This window comes from Mus musculus, chromosome 7 (genome assembly GCF_000001635.26).
Source record: "Mus musculus strain C57BL/6J chromosome 7, GRCm38.p6 C57BL/6J".
Classification (NCBI taxonomy): Eukaryota; Metazoa; Chordata; class Mammalia; order Rodentia; family Muridae; genus Mus; species Mus musculus.
Window position 1 is genome coordinate 120,149,290 of NC_000073.6, and position 22,914 is coordinate 120,172,203.

The 22,914-nt window shown below is 40.8% G+C and overlaps 1 long non-coding RNA gene across 1 annotated transcript; it reads left to right on the plus strand.

The window, feature by feature from the left end:
- Positions 1–6,825: 6,825 nt before the first annotated feature.
- On the plus strand, positions 6,826–16,712 carry 4930505K13Rik (RIKEN cDNA 4930505K13 gene). Its single transcript, NR_130979.1, has 3 exons — positions 6,826–6,903; positions 7,036–7,161; positions 16,370–16,712. It is a non-coding gene; the product is annotated as an RIKEN cDNA 4930505K13 gene (long non-coding RNA).
- Positions 16,713–22,914: the final 6,202 nt, after the last annotated feature.

Consider the following 22,914-nt stretch of genomic DNA (forward strand, 5'->3'; position numbering starts at 1 on the left):
TAATTGCTATTTATGACCATAGTTTTTTCTCCTCTGGATGCTTCAGTTTCCATTTATGTATCATGAGATCCTTCCTCTCTTTAATCTTTTATCTTTTAATCTTTTTCTTGAGGGATTTTGAAGTTGGTCCCATGTATGTGAGAATGCCTTGGGTTTTATTGGTCCCCTATCTGAGCTGATGCTGTCCTTGTTATAGTTCATACAAACAATGCTATATAATACTATATAGTATATAGTACTATATAACTCTTTAAGGATTGAATCTCCTGTCATATGTTGTACAGTCATTAAATTATGAATTAAACACAGCCTGAAGGAGAGACAGTCACTGCAGCTTGTAAGGGCGATTCTGTGAATTCGTCAGAACCCTGGAAGACGATGTGCAAAGTAGAGTTTCAGAGGTACATACTTAGCATGCTTCTTTGGTTTGCTCTTATAAAAGGGAAATGGGGAGACATAATGTGTGTGTTCTCCCTATATGAGTCTGTGTGTGGGTACATACTGTGTGCTTGCATAAGATCTAGACAGTCCTTCCAGGGTGAATAATACCCTGCCCCCTGCTAAGAGGAGACTGTAGAGTTTCCAGCTCTTGTGGTTTCACTGGACATTTGCAACTATGGTCAGCTTTGAAGTTTGTTTGTTTGTTTGTTTGAGAGAGACAGAATTTCTCCATGAAGCTCTGGCTGTCCTGGAACCAGCTCTCTAGACCAGACTGGCCTTGAACTCTAAGATTCATCTGCCTCTGCCTCCCAAGTGATGAAATTAAAGGTGTGTGCTGCCACCACCCACCTCTGATTGGTTTTGTGTTGATTTTATAGGTTTTGGTGCTGGTTGTTGTTGTTGTTTTGAGACAGGATCTTGCTGAACAGATCAGGCTGGGCAGGATCACTTTGTAGCTCAGGATATCCTTACAATCTCAATGCTCTTCCTTCAGCCTCCAAGAGATGTTTACCTATGTGCAGCCACAACACCTGGACCTCTTTCAGTTTTAAATAATAAGTAATGCTCCATCTGGGACTAGGAGGAGACGCTCAGAAGAGTGAGCACGTCTGCCCTCCTGGCTTCTTCTTTTCACTTCTGCTTTGATTGAATCGGATCATTTGTCATTGTGCTGACTTCACTTGAAAGCCTGGTTTCTATTTGAGTGAGCTAGAGAATCAAAGCCTCAGGGGTCATAGTTCAGCACTGTGATGATGTAATGCCCAAGAGAGTGGCTGTGGACACCAGGCTTTCCTACAAGTCTAGCTGCCTATCATAAAATGAAGATAATAAGTCTAAAGAGGTTCAGAGATTTGCCCAAGGTCATTTAAGTTAGTGTAAGAGCTCCTGGGAGAGGCCTGGCTGCCATGGTCCCTGTCCCTTCTCATCCATTTTGTGTTTCAATTTCTCTCTTCCTCTGTCTCCCTCCCCTCTACTCCCTCTCTCCCTCCCCCTTTCCCTGTCTCTCTCCTTTCCCCCTTCTTCCCCCTTTTCCCTTTCCCCCTTTCTCTCCCTCTTCTCCCTCCCCCTCCTCCTTTCTCTTTCCACATGAGAGGTGTTTTAAAACTCCATGTCTTTCTTACAGTTCATGTAGTTTTAAAAGTACAAGATGGCATTAACTAAAATTTAGCAGCCCAAGATAAATGAAAAATAGAATTATGCTAATATGAATTAAAATAGCTTTCAAATATCAAATATGAATTTAACTTGGAAAACAAGCCAATGCCAGCGAGAATGTTATTTCACGTTCTATGGCAGCTTCCCCAACAGCCTTGTATGTTAATTCAGGGTCCACATGGACCTTTAGGAGGTCTAAGTTGAATCAACCTTTGACCATAGTGGATTCAGAAACAACAGGACAAAGGTTGATCATCCCTCTATAAATAAAAGGTAGGGTAGCTTTGACAAGTAGAGGTCAGAGAAAACTTAGTTCTTCACACACACACACACACACACACACACACACATATACACAGACAGATACACACACACACAACACACATATATTCTTTTTAAAGGCTCATTTATAAACAAAGGTTAACTAAAATAATTTACATAATAAGCTTTAGCATAGGTACACTGTTGGTAGTAGCTAGAGTGATAGCTAACATAGTAATAGAGGAAAGGTTTTCTTACCAATGTAGTATATTTCTTTTAGTTTATAGGTGACAAAATACAGTTGTTCCTGAGTATCTGTGAGGAATTAGTTCTAGGACCTTCTGCGTGCCCCTTTAGTTGCCTCCAAAGATATGAAATCTTCAGATGTTCAAGCTCCTTGTACAGTGACCACTTGCAGTGGTCAACTCTCCCAGTCCCGTGAGTGTGTGTGTGTGTGAGTGTGTTTGTGTGTGTGTGTGTATTAACATAATCTTATCCCATGTAGGACAAGCATTCTGATTCCTGGGAGTTAGGCAGGAATGAAGCCAATGGTAACTACAGGAGTCTTTACGTAAATTCACGATATACATGCATTTGCTGATGAGTTGATACCTAGGGGAGAGCAGTCCAGGCAGGATGTGATTGGTGTTAAAGGTATCAAGGGGGACAACATTCACATGCCATTTAAGGCAGCAAGGAGATGGCTCAGTTAGTAAAGTGCTTGTCTTGCAAACACAAGGACCTAAGTTCACTTTCCAGAATCCAAGTTAAAAGCTACCCAGCTTAGTCCATCCCTGTAACCAGTGCTGGGAGGCTATGGGTAGATCCCTGGGGCTCACAGTCACCCTAGTGTAATTGTTGAGCACCAGGTCCCAGTGAGAGATCCTGTCTCAAAAAAATAACCAAGGTGTCTGGGTCTTGAGGAAGGACATGTAAGGGTGACCTCAGGGTGACACATGTGCCCTCCACCCATCCCCACACACACCACAAGATAATAAAAAGGAGGCCACAAAAGCAACCTGGTGCTGGAGGCCTCACAGTGTCAGAGATCTTGTATAGCACTCACCAGGCACTAGGTTCAATCCTCAGCACCACCAGAAAAGAAAAGCAACAACAACAACAACAACTAATTATTGTTGGGGCAAGACGAGTCAGAGGACAGAAATGCTTGCCAATAAAGTCTGGCTCCCTGAGTTCAGTCCTTGGAACTGTGGAAGGAGAGAAATGATTACTGCAAGTTTTTCTCTGAACTCTAGTACACACACACACACACACACACACACACACACACCATATACACAATACTAATAAATTAAATAATTTAAATACTTTAATTTTTATTTTTTTTATTTGTATGGTATTTTGCTTGCATATATGTCTGTGTACCATGTGCATATCTGAAGTCTTTAGAGGCCAGAGGAGGGTGTCAGATCCCCCAGGTCTGAAAATACCTGTGAAGTGCCATGTGAGTACTTGGAATTGAGCCCATCTCCTCTAGAAGAGCATTCAATATTCTTAAACACTGAGACATCTTTCCATCCCCTAAAAACATACAAACAAAAAAGTTTTGATATCCAATTTCTTGAGTTTTTTATGGAATTTAGATATTAGACCTCTTTTGGATGTGGGGTTGGTAAAAATCGTTTCCCATTCTGTAGGTTGCCTTTTTGATTGGCATTGTCCTTTGCCTTATAGAAGCTTTTCAGTTTCATGGGGTCCCATTTATTAATTCTTGATCTTAGTGCCTGTGCTATTGATGTTCTGTTCAGAAAGTCCTTATGTCAATTGAAGTCACTCTGTAGATTGCTTTTGGTCAATATGTTTAAGGCTGTTTCTCACATTCTGTTTTATCATATTCTGTGTCTGGTTTTATGTTGAGGTCTTGTATCCATATGGATCTTAGTTTTGTGCAGGGTGATAAATATGGGCCTATTTGCATTCTTCTGCATGCATCCACCCAGACTGACTAACCCCTTTTGTCGAAGATGCTTTCTTTTGCCCAATGTGTATTTCTGGCTTCTTTATTAAATGTCTGGTGTTCATAGGTGTGTGGATTTATGTCTGGATCTTTGATTTGATTACATTAATTAACATGTCTGTTTTTATGCCAGTGCCATGTGTTTTTTATTACTAAAGCTCTGTAGTACAATTGGAGATCAGGGAGGGTGATACTCTGGAAGTTCTTTTATCGTTCATATCATTGTTTTAGCTATCCTGGATTTTTGTTTCCGTATGAAGTTGAGAATTGTCCTTACAAGGCTTGCAAAGAATCATGTTGGGAATTTGATGGGGATTGAAGTCACTCTGTAGATTGCTTTTGGTAAGATGGACATTTTGATTATGTTAATTCTACCCTTCCTTGCACATGGGAGATCTTTCCACCTTCTGATAGCTTCTTCAACTTCTTTCTTCAAAGACTTGAAGGGTTTTTTTGTTTGTTTTTGTTTTTAATCATGTATGTCTTTTAACTTGCTTGGTTAGAGTTACCCCAAGATAGTTTGTATTATTATTATTGAAGGGTGTGGTTTCTTTGATTTATTTCTCAGTCCATTTGTCATTTGATATAGGAGAATTGCAAATATTTATTTATTTATTTATTTTAATCATGTATCCAGCCACTTTGCTGAAAGTGTTTATCAGCTGTAGGGTTTCCCTGGTAGAATTTTCAGGGTCATTTATGTATATATCGTATTATCTACAAATACTTTGACTTATTCCATTCCAGTCTGTAGCACTTTGATCTCCTTCTATTGTTTTATTGCTCTAGCTAGAGCTTCAAGTACTATACTGAATAGATATGAAGAGACTGGACAGCCACGTCTTCTTCCTGATGTTAGTGGAATTGCTTTGAGTTTCTCTCCACTTAATTTGATGTTGGCTATGGGCTTGCTGTAAATTGCCTTAAGTCTAGGTATGTTCCTTATATCCCCAGTCTCTCCAGGACTTTTATCATGAAGGGCTGTTGGATTTTTGTCAAGATGTGCTGGGGCAATGGTGGCATAGAACTTGTGGGAATGGCCAGTCAATGTTTAATTTAACTTGAGGCCCAGGCACACATGCATAAGAGGGACCCCATACCCTGCACTGCCTGGATAGGTAGGAACTAGAAACTAGATAGCCTAGAGACCTAGGGTAGAACCAAACATGCCAGTCAATAAATAAATATTGATTCCTAATGATATTCTGCTATATTTATAGGTCAGTGCTATGTCCAGTTGTCTTTAGAGAGGGTTCCTCTGGCAGCAGACCGGAGCAGATACAACGACCCACAGCCAGACATGCAGAGTCTAACTTGGAGGTCTTCGTCAGGTCTCTCCTCTTGGAGATCTGGTGACTTCATGGAAGAGGATGAGGAAAGATTATAGGAGTCAGAAGGGATAGAGGACAGCAGGAGAACATGGCCCATTAAATCAACTAAGATCTCATATGGACTCCCAGAGACTAAAGTGGCAAGCAAGCATGGGGCCTGTGAGTGCCTGCACCACCTCCTCTGTGCATATGTTATGGCTGATAGCTTGGTGTTTTTGTTAAACTCCTAACAATGGGAGCAGTATGTCTCTGACTCTTGCCTTCTCTTGGGACTCTTTCCTTCTGTCAGGTTGCCTTGTCCTGCCTCTATCTGAGGGCTTTTTGCCTTGTCTTACTGTATCGTGCTTTGCCAAGTTTGGCTGTCCTTTCTTGGAGATCTGCTCTTTTCTGAAGTGGAGATGGAGGAGGAGTGGATCTGGGAGAAGAGGAGTGGAGGGAAGGAAACTGAGGTCGGGATATGAAAGAAGAATCTATTTTCAATTAAAAATACTTTTATTTTTCCTATTAATGAAACGTATAGTTTTGTTTGTGAAATTTTCAGGAGGTTGCAGGAATGGAGAAAGGTCTTATATGCTGTGTTAGTTAGGGTTTTATTGATGTGAACAGACATCATGACCAAAGCAAGTCTTAAAAAGGGCAACATATATTTGGGGCTGGCTTACAGGTTCAGTCCATTATCATCAAGGCTGGAACATGGCAGCATCTAGGCAGGCATGATGCAGGAGGAGTGGAGAGTTCTACCTCTTCATCTGAAGGCTGCTAGCAGAATACTGGCTTTCAGGCAGCTAGGAGTAGGGTCTTAAAGCCCACACCCACAGTGACGCACCCACTCCTACAAGGCCACACCTCCAAATAGTGCCCCTCGTTAGGACAAGCATATACAAACCATCACACATGCCTAGGCCCTAAGCATGTCTCATTGCCACTTTAGCATCCTCATGTGAGATCTCTGTATAAAAGGAATATTGTTTCCATATAGGTGACCGTAACAGCTCATTTTGTCAATTGTGCAGGAATTCCTTAGTTTCAGCTGCTGAGAGAGTCCAGAGGGAGGGTTCCTTCCCCTCCTTGCATCCCCTAATGTTCCTGCCTTTCTGTCCTGCCTCCTCAGTCTTGGTGTGGGTGGCCTTGTTTTATTGAGTGTTCATCTCTACCTTCTCACTCGAGGCCTCCATGGGTTCCCATCTCCTCTAGTTCTGATGTTAAATGTCCAGCCTCTGGAGTCAGCTTAAGGTCTGGCAGGGCTTTGGGTTACAAAATGAGGCTTTTTGTCTCCAGGTCTGTCCTGTCTGATTTCCTCCTGTTCTTGTTCTTTTTTTTTTCTCCTTTGTGGCTTTTTAAATTAAAGTTCTAGTCCCTGAAGTTGCACCTCTTGCCTGAAGCTGTCATCGGTGATAGATAATAGCACCGTGTTTACCTTGACAAAAATGAGAAAATAAAATGAGAATGGAGGATTGTTTGGCCTATTAGTGTTAGCATTTTTTCACGATAAAAAATAATAAGCTGTTTAGCTGGTAAAAATATGAAATAAAACAACTTTTTATAAGGCATCTGACAGTGCTCCTTGATACCCCCCAGAATCTGTGTGTGAAGTAGGCTGGATGTAAGGAGACAGCTTTCTCTGAATGGTGAAAACTGACAGTTGACTAACTGCCCACCAGAGCAGGATTCCAGCCCGGGACAGTGAAGACTACAACGGGCCTGGGAAGCCCCGGTGCTGTTAAAGCTCAAGCAAAGGTCATTGCTATGCCCGTCAGCTTTTCATCATAAGTACCCAGAGTCTATTAAGTTTCTTCAATTTAAGGATTAGTGTTTTGCTTATATAATATCTTTAAAATCCTACACCCACTAAACCAAACACACCCACAGGCCATGTTTATACCACCAACGAAGGGCATTTGATTCCCAGCATTATGGAGACCATGTGGATTGTGGCCAAGATGCAAGTTCATCTAGTTAGCAGCTGCAGCTCCTCCTTGCTAAATTCGGAGTCAGGTGAGTCAGATGCATGTAAGCTTGGTCCCAGGAGGCAGAGGCTTATCCTACAGAGGTCAGCATCATCACAGTTTCAGGTAAGACCTGGGACAAGAGGGGGGAGGGGAGGGGGAGGGGAGAGGGGGTGGACAGGGGTTCCTGTTTTCTCTGGTTCTAGTTGTTTTAGGTTTTGGGCTTTCCATTCTCTTTATGGTTCATGTACACTCCCACTCCCAATGGCTGACTTCAGTTGCATCTTGTATCAGGTGCAGGAAAAAAAAAAGTCGTAGTGATAAATCCCTTACCCTGGTTCTTCCAGTGAGGTCTGCTTCGGTGCTCAAGCCTGATTTGGGGCCTGTTTGTGAGCCCCATAGTACAGGTGTAGACTTGCAGACACTCAGGGTCACCATTGTTTCTGCAGTTTATTTAGAGCTTTGAGTTGGAGCTTTGAGTGAGGGCTCAGGTCATTGATTTATATAAGTGACTCACTTGTGGCAGAATGCTGTTGATTGAAATTTCCAGGTCATAAGGCCAGTGACAAATGAGGAAGGAGAAAAAAATGTGAAAGGAAGGGGGGAATTTGTCCTGCCAACAAAGCCAGCTCGTTCATTAGAATTTAAATTCATTGTCCTTGCTTAGACTAGCCAGTATTCAAATTTTAAAGGATTTGTTTTTTGAAGCCTTTAGAAAAGTCCCCACTGTTACAATGTATGCCATCTGGGATTTGGCATTTATAAAATGTGCTGTTAAGAAACGCCAAGAGATTCCTCATGTAAACCAGATGGTACAATAACAATTCTGTCTTTATTTTTTCTGGCAGAAAAAAATGGGGCTTTCAGTAGCTTGAAACTTATGTGACTAAATTAAGCTCTATCAATACTTGAGGGGCATTACAATTTCAACAGGCAACTTATCCACCTAAATATTTTCATCAGTGTTTTTGTTTGCAGAAGAAAAAGTAAAAAATGAAGACAATGCTTCCCCTTCATTGCTTGTGTCTGTGTTTTTAAAGCAATGGAATAATGTCACCAAGGCCTTCACTGTATGAGATGTATGTGTGTAAATCAGCAGCGGAGATGCTGGGATCGCTTTTGATTAGGGAAATCCCATCCCAAATAGTTTAGACTTATTAGCATCCTAAAGAGAAAACCATCCATCCTTTTCTGGGCAAGGCATTGACTGTGTCTTTCTCTCAAGATTTCTCAGAAGCCAAGTTTATGTACCAAGCTGCTGGCCATGCTGTCCTTGCCCTGGCCCAGCTCTGTGGGTTTTCCATGCAACAAGGGCACTTTTGTTATCCCTTTAAGCCCCCTTTATCTCACTGCTTTCATATCCGTTAAAATTCATAAGATCCTCATTAGGTGGGGTAATCTTGTTAACAGCTGTGTTCCTCCCGTCTTTCTTTCCCTTTATTTCACAGGATGTGCTTCCCCACCAAAACCCATTTCTTCTGTAATTAGTCATGAATAGTAGTCAGTAATCAGTCGTGAATAGCCTCAAAGAACAAACTCAGTCTGCTTTGGAAACCAGATTTCTTAGATACAGAGGCCAAACTCATTACTGGAAATATGTGTTTCTAGGCCACACGGTCCGTTTAATTTCTTTCCCAATTAGCTACAAAATACATTTTCAAAACAACAAAGACATTTGATTTACATTTGCTAACGTGGCTTTTTCTTGGGAGTAGATTGGAAGTACTAAACACCACTCATTCATCTTTGCTTCCTTTCTCTTCCACACACAGGGTTGGCAGGGCTCTGTTTCATAGACAGAGGGTAGGTAAGTTCTTCCTGTGTCTATTGGCTCCTCTTGGCCAAGATTGGACTCTATGGTCAGCACAATCCACTGTCACAGTCAGGCAGTGGCTGGTGTGTCAGGCACGGCAGCTGAAGCATAAACACAGTGGCAGTTGACAGTGGCCAATGATTGCTCGGTGGAAGGCAGGTACTCCACGTGGTGTCTGGGTAGAGTCTTTCAAATACCTCAGCAGTGGAGGTCTTGGATAACAGGCCACCTGCCTGGAGTGTTGAGACAAAGGGCAGTAACAGCAAGGAGGCACATGACCCTCGCAGGCAGGAGAGTCCTCTGAGTTGAGCTGTTCTGGTGTTAGTGCACTGTAAAGAGGTGTGGTGACAGGGTGTGGCTCCAATAGGAAGAAAAGTAGAAGACAGCTGTGACCAAGGTCACAGTCACATGCCTGATACTTAAGTCTCTCTTCTCCACTTTGTGCATAGGAAATCTTCTCCAGCTTTCCCAGAGTACTGCCCTAGGGCACACAGGCAATTAACATATTTAAATAACTTCTGCTTACTCAATTTCCCTACAAAATTTTCTGTTTCCGATTCACTTTATTTTCTCTGAGGAATAAGAAAATACACCAATTCCTGGACTAAAGTTCTCTTCTCTCTGTCTGCTTTAATGTGTAAAACCTTACTTTATATTTTAGAAAGAGTTGTTCTCATTCTGTCCTTCCTGCTATTAAGTTGTTTGCTGGTAATAGGATTATAAGTGACATCCTTCAGTTTCATTTACAAGGAAATGGAGACTCAGCTGCCTAACTCAACCCAGATCTTAAGGCCACAGGTCTTCAGCTCTTCTCAGGCTCGCCCCAGGACAGGAAATTAGGAACTTCACTGATGTTACAGAAATTAATTGGCAGTTTCTACCTCACCTGGGATCATTTAGTTCCCAGATAAAAGACGCAAAATGTATATATTTAGAATAAGCCTTAATAGCATTAGTGCTGAGCACATATAAACCCTCTATGCTATTGTGTCTACTTCCCTGTCAATAACCCTGAGGTATGACTTGCCATGTGTCCACCTGGGCTGCTCTTACTCTGACTGGCCAGCCCTCATGGCTACTTCTCACAACCCCTTACCCCATGGTGTCTTCATCTCTCCTTCCTCTCCTTCCTCTTCTCTCCTCTTCTCAGGACCTCTGCTTCAGACCCCATGCTCAGAAAACAAAGCCCCCACCTACCTCTTTTCTGGCTATAAGCTGTAGGCATCTTTATTAAAACAGTAGTTTTAAATTAAGGAGCAGGGTTACATAGCATCATTTGGTGTATTTGAGGATTTCCTCACCCCTGAGGCAACCAGATCTTGTGGGTGTGGGGTGGGGCGGGGCAGTATTTAGCATTAAAATACATAGCAACAGGCCAAACCTCAACAATTCCCCCTTTTTGTCTAAATAAAAAGGCTCTTTCTTATAATAATAAATGGCATACAATAAAAACAATTATGAATCAGTTATGAAAATTACTAGGTAAGAGTTACATTCAGAAAGTCCAGTCTGTTTGTATTTGACAATTTAGTAGGAAGTATTGTATTATATATCCTATCTTGATGAGTCCCGAGTTCTGTATCTAAATTAAGTTCTGTCCTAACTTGTATTATTAACTTAAAAACATCTTCTTAGATCCTAAACAACTCAAGCTTAAACTGAGACTATGACTATCTAGTCTTTAACCCCATCAGAGACCTGAGAAGGAATAAATATTGCTTGAATATGCAGGAAACACAGGCACTCACCTTCCAAAAATTATAGAAATGACAGAGACAGCTAACTAACTGTTCACTCTCCAGTATTCTCGTTAATGTTGGAACATCTATCTTCAGCCTTCTTCCCCAAAATCTGGGACAGACCTTCTATAAAGCAGAAATTATGAAGGACTTGCTTACCCTGTCTTGCTAGAGCTTGGCAGTTGAGTTGCCTGTATCCATTTGTCCTTTCTGAACAGTATTCTGTCTGCAGATAATTGTAGGGCTTTTTGTTTGTTGGTTTGTGTTTTGTTTTGTTTCCTCCCTCCTCCAGTGTCTAGCTTAACACAATTGAAGCAACTCCATATAGAGATTTTCAATGCTTATCCTTTTTCAAGTCGAATGGGGTACTGCCAGGAGTTGACATGTCTCAATGTCAAAAAAGATCTTAAATTAATAAAATGATGCCAAATCCTATGAGTCACTGAGTTTTTGTTTGTTTTTTTTGTTTTGTTTTGTTTTGTTTTTGAGGATCATCTATTATATATTTTGAGGACCTTTTATCTATTTATTCATAGCATATCTGAATAAACAAACGTTGCCTGTGTCTAGCTACCTAGTATCTGTTCAATCCAAGATGGATACTACTGTACTAACCCTGACTAGTTTCTAACATGACCATGAGTTTAATTGACTATTAACTTGCATGACTTGATTATTCTAAACTGTCTGTATTAGCAGTTATTAAAAGGAATGGGACTAAACCTTGTATTTTTAAATAAATTGCATATATATAATACCTACATAAGAGTTGAAACATGCATACATTGTGTTGTAACAATATTAAACTTAAATTTTGTATCAATATACAAAGATTTATACCAATGAAACCGTGAAATCTGTATCAATATACAAATTTTGTACCAATGTAACAAAATAACCATATTTGAGAATAGCAATAGCTCTAAGTTGAAGAGTAGATTCAATAATCTACCTTTTTATTATATTACTTCTATATGATAATTCTATTCCCCCCCCCCTTTTCTTTTCAATTCCTGTGGTTGAAGGATTCTACAGAGCTCAGAGGACAGGGTAGGCCATGCAGAAAGCAGGAATTTATTAACTATTTTGAGAAAAGGTTTTGCTATGTAGCCCACTGTGGTGGTTTGAATATGTTTAGCTGTGGGGAATTGTAGGCTGGTATCCAGTCGAGCTGAGGTCTGAACCCCGATGGTCATAATTCACCTACATGACATGGTAGGCGTTCCCTCATGCTTCTGGAACTCTGGTCCCTGCCTAAGGTATCACCTCCCACAGCCCCCACAAGAGAAGCATGGTCAGTAGAAGCAATGGCCCAAGCTTCTGACCTTCAGGCTACACTCCTCCCCAGTTATCTAGCAACAGTGAAGACCAAAAAAAGCTCAGCCCCCACCTCACTCTCTTGATCTTACTCTCACTCCTTTGTCCTCTCACCTCTCACTTCTCTCTCCTCTTCCCTTTATCTTTGTCGTCTTCTCCTCTCCTCTCTTTCTCTCTAGCTTTTGCCCCACCCCTTCTCTCTTTCCCCTGCATTTCTATAATAAAGCTCTTAAACCATAGAGAGTCTCTGCTCCTTCTAGATCTACTGCACCATTCTCGCCAGTGTTGGGAACCTCTTCCCTTATCCCTCTCTCCTATAACCCTGGTGGCTTTATCAAAGTAGCTCTGGGGTCCCCAGGCAGGGCTGCCCCTTGGCCACCCCCTGAAGAGTGGGATAGAGGAATGTCCACCCAGGGGTGAGTGGATAGGGTAGGTAGCAGCCCTCCCCACCTGACTGACCAGAGAATAGGAAAACTCTGGCAGGGCATGGGCCTCTTTTCCCTTCCCTCACTCCCCCCCGCCTCCCTTTATTTTGTTCCCAACAGTTAGCCCAGGAAGTGACATTATTAGAAGGTGTGGCCTTTTGGGAGTAGGTATGGCTTTGTTAGAGGAAGTGTGTCACTGTGAGGGTGGGCTTTGAGACCCTCTTTCTGACTACCTGGGAGACAGCCTTCTCCTGCCCACCTTTGGATCAAGGTGTAGAAATTTTGTGTAGAAATTTTGGCTCCTCTAGCCCCATGTTTGCCAGAATTCTGCCATACTTCCTGCCATGATGATAATAAACTGAACCTTAGAATTGGTACAGTAGCCTCAATTAAATGTTGTACTTTATAAGAGTTGCCTTGGTCATGGTAAACTAAGACAACCCCCTTCCCTTTGTCAAAGAGAGAAAGAAGGATAAATAAAAGGAAAAGAAAGATGGAAATCCCCGAATCTAAGTTTCCTATTTATTTTTTTCCCTGTTCATGACCATAATTATTTGTAATCACCCCCTAAAATGACAACATATTTAAAATTCATAAAATGACCCAAACCATCCACCCCAACTTAAGGGACTGGGGCAGCAGGCAGTCTTTTTATAATTGCCTCCTGCTGAATTGGGGCAAAGAATTCCTGTTTGGGGGCCCAAAAGGAAATTGGAAAAAATGGTTATGTCACTTGTTGTTCAGTCTCTATAAGTTGATTAAGTGAAGTCCTGACTGGATCAACCTGAAAGGATGGATGAACTAAGGTCATCTGGGATCAACAGGCCTTCCTGAAGCTGTTCTGGAGGCAAGCCTCTGGGAACAGTATCAGTCTGAAGCAGGATCAGGTACCCCAGCATCCCCAAGGGTGGCTCTTGCCAGGGCTGCTTCCTTAGCCTTCCATTCTGCAACATACAAACCTTACAAGCAATATATATTTTTATAAATGTATTCATATGCAATGTGCAGTAAACATAGATCAAGTAAAGATGATTTTCTGATCCTTTTTAGAGCAGGTGAAAATTAACTGCCTTTCTTCAGAAGTTAGTTTGACCATATAACCAAATTGCAATATAAATTTCCATTTATGTCATATGAAGTGATGGCATGCAATGATAAGTTAGGATTCTGTATCCAGTGGAATTCTTTGCTGTGTTGGTCCCAGAGCTGTTTCCAAGTACAGGATTACTATATCCAAGTTACCTGTTTTGGTCTTGATTTGTTTCTTCTTGACTATAGCCAATATCTTCAGGGATTCTCCCTCTGTCAAATCTGATTTTTTATAATTTTGGATGGAATCCAAAAATCTTTTCTTTTTTCCTGTTGACATAAGCATATCCTTTGTTTGGCTTTTTTTTTTTTTTTTTTTTCTGAGACAGGGTTTCTCTGTGTAGCCCTGGCTGTCCTGGAACTCACTTTGTAGACCAGGCAAAGTCATTTGAAGTATAGACTGATTCAATCCAGCAGCCTCTTTTCTATCTAGGTCTGCTCTATTTTGACCTCTCTCAAAGAGGATCTACCATAACATCATAACCATTGAACTTATAACCACCATCATTCTGATGTTTTAAAGCAATTAAAACAGTTTAAAACAATTGATATTATTTGTTGAGACAGGCTTTCTCTATGCAGCCTGGGCTGATTTGGATTTACTCTGTGGATTGGGCTGGCCTCAAACTCACAAGTAACCTATCTGTTTCTGCCTTTGTCTCCCAAGTACTGAGATCAAAGGCATGCGTTTATTTATTTAGTATCTATGTACCTTTGAAAACATTTATATCAATTCCCATCTCTTTCTTCCTTCTTTGGAGATTAATATCTATGTGTATTTATTTATCTTACCCTTTTATCTTAATTTAATATCCGGGTCTGTATTAAACTTTATTAAAATTCCCTTCCATTAAGTGTATAAGCATAGTCCCAAGCCACATTGTATCTGCTTAGAGGTTTTGGCCTGGACCACATGCCATGAGCCAGGCCTAGCAGTCGCCAGTTTCCCCATGGGAGTCCATGTCCAAAGAAACCAGCTGCTCAGAGTAGCATGGCCTTTATTTTATGTGACTTTTCATGAACTGCCATCGGTCTTTCTGTAGGAGCCCCATGCTTTCCAAAGACTTTGTTGGCTGCTCAAAGTAGCAAAGTATTTTATTTATATAAGTTCGCTATAATTCTTGGCTGCGGGAGGAATGCGGTCTGCTTGGAGAGGCAGGACTTCACTGGCTTCATTGCACAGCCAAGGCATCCGGTGCCTGCCCGACTAGGGTCCAAAGCTGTGCTAGCAGAGCAGAGCAGCGCCCAGGAAGAACCCAGGCTGGCATTTGAGTCTACCAGTATGTAGCTCATGGGCTCTGCTCTCTGGCGCGTGGTTGACTTGGGGGTTGTATCTTAGTTTACTCTTTAACCCCCTGGAACCATGCCACCAAACTAGCATACATTTCAACTGGTCAGAACCCCATAAGACTTAGGGAAAAAACTGATATTGCTAAGGAAACATCTCTCCCTTTCTAGTCACTATCATGGCTTTTATCTCAAAGGGTCAGTGTGCCTTTTATTTGGGAATCTGAAATCTCAATTTGGGTTAAGAGTAAGTTCTTGCCCCACAGTGGGTGCCAAAATGTTGTTGTAAAAATTAACTGGGGGTTTCTAGCCCACTTTGTATCATGTAGTTCCCAGATAAAAGACACAAATCTTTATATTTATAAAAACCTTTAATACCACTAGAACTGGGCAGATATCAATTCTCTATGCTATTTTGTCCACTTCCCTGTCAATAACCCAGAAATATGACTTGCACAGTTCTACCTGGCTGCTCTTACGCCATCTGACTAGCCCTTATCTCATGAGCCCTTACCTCATGGTTTCTTTATCTCTCTTCACTCTCCTCTCTCTCCTCTCCTCCTCAGGGTCTCTCCATGGACACCAAGCCCTGAGATACGAAGCCCCGCCTACTTCTCTTCTGCTCAGCTATAGGCCATAGGCATCTTTATTCAATCAGTAGTTATAAGTTAAGGAGCAGGTTACATAGCATCATTTGGTGTACTTGAGGATTCCCTTACCCCCGAGGCAACGATATCTAAGGGGCTGGTATTTAACATTAGAGTATACAGCAAACAAAACCAAACCTCAACACTTCACATTAAGAAGGGTTTGGTTTTGTTTCTTTCTCTTCTCCACCCAATATCACAAGGAGATTTGACCAAGGTGATATCAGAGGGTACCAGGGTTGCTGTCATTTAAAACATGAGTTTTTCATTCATAGGTGAGTTTAAGTGGTAAGAATGGCTGAAGCCAAGCACCTCTCCTCCCCACCTTCTCCACTTCTGTTTTAATTTTTCTCCTCCTCTCACCCTCCCTCCTCCCCTTTCCCTTTCATCCTCTTCTTTTAATAGCATTTATTTATTACAATTTTGTGTGCATGCATATGCCGTGGTATATTTGAGGGAGTCAGTTCTCTCCGACTATGTGGGTCCTGGGGATTGACCTCAGGTTATCAGGTTTGGCATCAAGCACCTTTACCCACTGAACCATCTCACCAGCCCTCACTCCATCTTCTTTATTCTCTGCCTTCATTCTCATCTGGACCGTCTTCGTTTTCTTCTTCCTTGTGATTAGCATCATCTCTGACAGCTGTCTCTTGGATGATTGATACTTAAGACTATATTATAAATAATTCATCTTTGAGGTTTTTCTTTGGTTATACTTTTTCTTTTTGTTACACTACACTAATGAATGCAATTGTGTCTAAACTACAGAGGCTCGTGTAAAACTGAATTGAAGAACAATCTGTGCTTTCTTTTTCTTCTTTTTCCCCTAAAATATCCAGATATTCACCTCCATCTTCTCCTTAAAACAAAACTTGTCTCTTATAGTAGAATAATGCTGTCCTTCAGGTAGCTTATACAGCTTCTGTTGATGTTCACATAGAAACTGGGAAAGGAAACCAACTCCAGTGACCATCAGAGCAGTTAATTACTGTGAAGAGCCTGTAGATGGAAGCTGTGTACTTGTGCAGAGGAGAAAAACAGACTTTCTTGGAATAAAGGTTTGACCAAAAGACTTCAGCTGAATGTACAATTTCTGACCATCTGTACATCAGTCTAGTGAAGACAGTTTATTTTTTTTAACAATGTGGGAAAATACAGTGTGTGAAGGAGGGGGAAAGGATAAACGGTATGTTTTTAAATGAAAAAATGGAAGAAAAATATACAAGGGAATATATATGCCTGAATTGAAGGCACAAGTAGTGCCTTCAGAAAACATGTACTTATAAAACTTTTTGTTTGATTAGTTTTTATTTTATAAAGTGTGTGTGTGTGTGTGTGTGTGTCTGTGTGTGTATAAAACCATTCAGAAATATATTAGGTACAAGATCCTATATGTAATTATTGGATAAAACTTGATATTATATTCAAATCTTTTATGTCACCACTAATATTTATTGCCATATTAGAGTATATTAGAAATTTACTATAGTTATGTATTTGGTTTGACGCTTCAAATTCCACTTAATTCCTCTTTCTATTTAAAGGTTGTATTAATAGGTATATAGTATGTGTATTTGTTTATTTGTGTATGAGTGTGCATGTGCCGTGCTGTGTATGGAGATTAGGGGACAACTTGCAGGAGTTGGCTTGTTCTATCATGTGGGTCCTAGGAGTCAAATTCAAGTTTTCAGGCTGGGCAGCAAAAGACTCTACCTGCTGAGCCAACTCCAGTCTTTGTTATTGAGTGTCTTAGTTCCTTTCTGTGATTAAACACCATCATCAAAACTATAGTTTATTCTGCTCTTACAGTTCCAGAGGGTAGAGTTCATGGTGTCAGAATAGAGACAGATGTCTGGAGCAGTGGCTGGGGGTGCACGTCTTGAACTACAAACAGGAGGCTGACTTGCAATGGCAGGAGTCTTCTGAAACCTGGGATCCCATTGCCCAGTGGCGCATAGCCTTCAACAAGGCCACACCTTCTAAGGCTCCTGAAACAGCTAATACTGGGGACCAAATATCTATGTTCCTGAGGCATGGGGGGGGGCATCTCTCTCAAACCATCACTTTAGGTATGTAAAAGCTCAGAACTATTGTTTTTCTTCCCTCATTAGTATCACTTTCATTATCTATACAAAGTTTAGCTTTTTTTCTGTCTAATACAAGTTTAAATATACCAATTTGTTTTGAAACTCATGTTTCTTGTTATAAATTTTACTTTTAGTCTTTCTCCAACTTTATGTCTTACCTTTATCTCTTCATGTAAAACATGGTTGACAAACCAGGAGCTGGTTTTTTGAAAAAATCAAAAAGATAGATAAACCCTTAGACAGACTAACTAGAGGGTATAGGGACAGTATCCTAATTAACAAAATCAGAAATGAAAAGGAAGGCATAACAACAGAACCTGAGGAAATCCAAAGCATCATCAGATCCTACTACAAAAGGCTATACTCAACAAAAGTAGAAAACCTGGATGAAATGGACAATTTTCTAGACAGATACCAGGTACCAAGTTAAATCAGGATCAAGTTAACGATCTAAACAGTCCCCTAAAAGAAATAGAAGCAGTCATTAATAGTCTCCCAACCAAAAAAAGCCCAGGACCAGATGGGTTTAGTGCAGAGTTCTATCAAACCTTCAAAGAAGACCTAATTCCAATTCTTCTCAAACTATTTCACAAAATAGAAACAGAAGGTACTCTACCCAATTCATTCTATGAAGCCACAATTACTCTGATACCTAAACCACATAAAGACCCAACAAAGAAAGAGAACTTCAGACCAATTTCCCTTATGAATATCAATGCAAAAATACTCAATAAAATTCTCGCAAACCAAATCCAAGAACACATCAAAATGATCATCCATCATGATTAAGTAGGCTTCATCCCAAGGATGCAGGGATGGTTTAATAAACGGAAATCCATCAATGTAATCCACTATATAAACAAACTCAAAGAAAAAACTACATGAACATCTCCCTTGATGCTGAGAAAGCATTTGACAAAATCCAACACCCCTTCATGATAAAAGTCTTGGAAAGATCAGGAATTCAAGGCACATACCTAGACATAATAAAAGCAATATACAGCAAACCAGTAGCCAACATCAAACTAAATGGAGAGAAACTTGAAGCAATCCCACTAAAATCAGGGACTAGACAAGACTGCCCACTTTCTCCCTACCTATTCAATATAGTACTTGAAGTCCTAGACAGAGCAATTCGACAACAAAAGGAGATCAAGGGGCTACAAATTGGAAAGGAAGAAGTCAAAATATCACTATTTGCAGATGGTATGATAGTATATATAAGTGACCCTAAAAATTCCACCAGAGAACTTCTAAACCTGATAAACACTTTCAGTGCAGTAGCTGGATATAAAATTAACTCAAACAAATCAGTGGCCTTTCTCTACAGAAAGGATAAACAGGCTGAGAAAGAAATTAGGGAAACAACACCCTTCACAATAGTCACAAATAATATAAAATACCTTGGTGTGACTTTAACTAAGGAAGTAGAAGATCTGTATGATAAGAACTTCAAGTCTCTGAAGAAAGAAATCAAAGACAATCTCAGAAGATGGAAAGATCTCCCATGCTCATGGATTGGCAGGGTTAATATAAAAATGGCTATCTTGCTGAAAGCAATCTACAGATTCAATGCAATCCCCATCAAAATTCCAACTTAATTCTTTACAGAAATGGCAATTTGAAAATTTATCTAGAATAACATAAAACCTAAGATAGCAAAAACTATTCTCAACAATAAAAGAACCTCTGGTTTTATCACAATTGCTCTGTAGTACAGCTTGAGGTCAGGCATGGTACCTCAAGCTGTACTACAGAGCAATTGTGATAAAAACTGCATGGTACTGGTACAATGACAGACAGGTAGATCAATGGAATAGAATTGAAAACCCAGAAATGAACCCACACACCTATGGTCACTGGATCTTTGACAAACGAACTAAAACCATCCAGTGGGAAAAAGACAGCATTTTCAACAAATGGTGCTGGCACAACTGGTGGTTGTCATGTAGAAGAATGAGAATTGATCCATTCTTATCTCCTTGTACAAAGCTCAAGTCTAAGTGGATCAAGGAACTCCACATAAAACCAGTGACCCTGAAACTTATAGAAGAGAAAGTTGGGGAAAAGCCTCGAAGATATGGGCACAGGGGAAAAATTCCTGAACAAAACAGGAGTGGCTTGTGCTGTAAGATCGAGAATCTACAGATGGGACCTCATAAAATTGCAAAGCTTCTGTAAGGCAAAAGACACTGTCAATAAGACAAAAAGGCCACCAACAGATTGGGAAAGGATCTTTACCAATCCTAAATCTGATAGGGGACTAATATACAATATATATAAGAACTCAACAAGTTGGACTCCAGAAAATCTAATAACCCTATTAAAAGATGGGGTACAGAGCTAAACCAAAAATTCTCAACTGAGGAGTACCAAATGGCACCTGAAAAAATGTTCAACATCCTTAATTATCAGGGAAATGCAAATCAAAACCATCCTGAGATTCTACCTCACGCCAATCAGAATGACTAAGATAAAAAATTCAGGTGACAGCAGACCCTGGTGAGGTTGTGGAGAGAGAGGAACGCTCCTCCATTGTTGGTGGGATTGCAAGCTGGTACAACCACTCTGGAAATCAGTTTGGTGGTTCCTCAGATAATTGGACATAGTAGTACCAGAAGATCCAGCAATACCTTTCCTGGGCATATACCCAGAATATGTTCCAACATGTAAGAAGGACACATGCTCCACTATGTTCATAGCAGCCTTATTTATAATAGCCAGAAGCTGGAAAGAACCCAGATGTCCCTCAACAGAGCAATGGATACAGAAGATGTGGTACATTTACACAATGGAGTACTACTCGGCTATTAAAAAGAATGAATTTATGAAATTCCTAGGCAAATGGATGGATCTGGAGGATATCATCCTGAGTGAGGTAACCCAATCACAAAAGAACACACATGATATGCACTCACTGATAAATGGATATTAGTCCAGAATCTTAGAATACCCAAGATACAATTTGCAAAACACATGAAACTCAAGAAGGAAGACCAAAGTGTGGATACTTCTTTCCTTCTTAGAATGGGGAACAAAATACCCATGGAAGGAGTTATAGAGACAAAGTTCAGAGCAGAGCCTGAAGGAAAGACCATCCAGAGACTGCCCCACTTGGTGATCCATCCCATAAACAACTACCAAAACCAGATACTAGGCAGATGCCAAGAGCCTGCTAATGGGAGCCTGATATAGCTATCTCCTGTGAGGCTCTGCCAGTGCGTGGCAAATATAGAAGTGGTTGCTCACAGTCATCTATTGGACAGAGCACAAGGTCCCCAATGAAGGAGCCAGAGAAAGTACCCAGGGAGCTGAAGGGGTCTGAAGCCCCATAGGAGGAACATCAATATGATCTAACCAGTACCCCCAGAGCTCCTTGGAACTATACCACCAATCAAAGTAAACACATGGTGGAACTTGGGGCTATAGCTGTATTTGTAGCAGAGGATGGCCTAGTAGGTCATCAATGGGAGGAGAGGTCTTTTGTCCTGTAAAGGCTCTATGCCCCAGTATAGGGGAATGCCAGGACCAGGAATGGGAGTGGGTGGGTTAGAGAGCAGGGGGAGAGGGGATGGAATAGGGGAATTTCCTGAGGGGAAACTAGGAAAGGTTGGTTGAATCTGTATCTGATGTGTTTGAGTCATTTAATTCTAGGTTGATTACAGACAAATTTGCAACTTAGGTTTAACAAAACCCACAAATGTTCTCCTACACTCTGCCCCAAATCCCATCTTATAAATTTTGGCTTGTTTCCCCTTTCATTCTCTTCCAAATAGTTAATAGAGAACTTGTATAGAGACTGTATAAAAGATTCTCACAATCCATTCATACTAGCACAACACAGACCATGGGAAAGAGATTCAAATACCAGATGTAGGAATGGCTGAAAAGCAATTGAAAGCTGCTAGTGGGAAAACGCCAGTGAAAGCCACAGTGGTGCAATTTCTCACCCACTGAGATGCTATAAGAAAAACAGGGTGTCACAAAGGCTGGCAAGGGTATGGAGAAACTGGAACCCCTAAATATTCCAGTTTTTATGGTGTGAAATGGTCTAGCCACTTGGAAAATGGCAACTTCTGTGTGTGTGTGTGTGTGTGTGTGTGTGTGTGTGTGTGTGTGTGTGAGAGAGAGAGAGAGAGAGAGAGAGAGAGAGAGAGAGAGAGAGAGAGAATGTGTGTGTACATGCATGTGCAAGTGTCCTGATACATATGTGGAGACAAGAAACAGCCTTAGGTGTCAGTCCTTGTTCTTCATTTGAGGCAGAGGCTCCTGTCCACTTCTGCATACTCCTGGCAGGTTGTCCTGTGAACTTCTGAGGAGTTTCTTGTTTTTATCACCCTTTTTGAAGTAGGAGCTGGGACTAAAGACAGGTGCTTCTGTGTTTGGATTTTTATGTGGGTTCTGGGGGTTCAAACTCAAGTGGCAAGTATTTTAACTGCAAACCCAAATCCCTGTGTGTGTGTGTGTGTGTGTGTGTGTGTGTGTGTGTGTGTGTGTGTGTGTGTGTTGGAGGGGAGGGCACGCACATGCGCGTGTACTCTAACATGGAGCATTAGTCGGCCATCACTGGAAAGAGAGGCCCATTGGACTTGCAAACTTTATATGCCCCAGTACAGGGGAACGTCAGGGCCAAAAAGGGGGAGTGGATGGGTAGGAGAGTGGGGGGGGTGGATATGGGGGGACTTTTGGGGTAGCATTGGAAATGTAAATGAGGAAAACCTAATAAAAAATTTCTTAAAAAGTATATCTGGTTCGAATCAAGAAGTTTTAATGTACATATATAATGATCAAATCATGTGTCTATCACCTAAGATATCATTTCTGTATGCAATCCTCTCCACTGACTGTGCTGAAATATACCATCCACTGGCCAACCACAGTTTTCTACTGTTCTGTAAAACACTACAAGTTCAATTTGGCAATTCCTTAAAACTAAATACAAATTACAATAAAACCCAGAAATTCCATGCCTTCCTATCTACCCAAGAGATGTAAAAATGTATGTTTACACAGGGCCATGTATGTGACTGTTCTTAATAACATTTTTCATCATTAATTAATGGAAGCAACCTAAACATACAAAGATGTTTGATGTGCTAGTGTAGTGGAATATTATTCAACAATTAAAAAATAAACTTTAAAAGATATTCCTTTTAAATAAAGGCCTCAAAACTATGTCACAGGATTCTAGTGATATAAAGTTCTCTACCTGCAACTATATATAGAGAAAACTGATTCATGATTTCTTAGGGTTGGGAGTAGGAATTAATTGCTAATAAACACAAAGGATTTCTTTTAAAAGTTCTGTTTTTACATGAACTCATTTGTCTTTGTGGTATGGGGGAGTCTGAGTTGGGATGGATTCCAGGGTTATCAGCTCATGAGAGATGGATTTAGT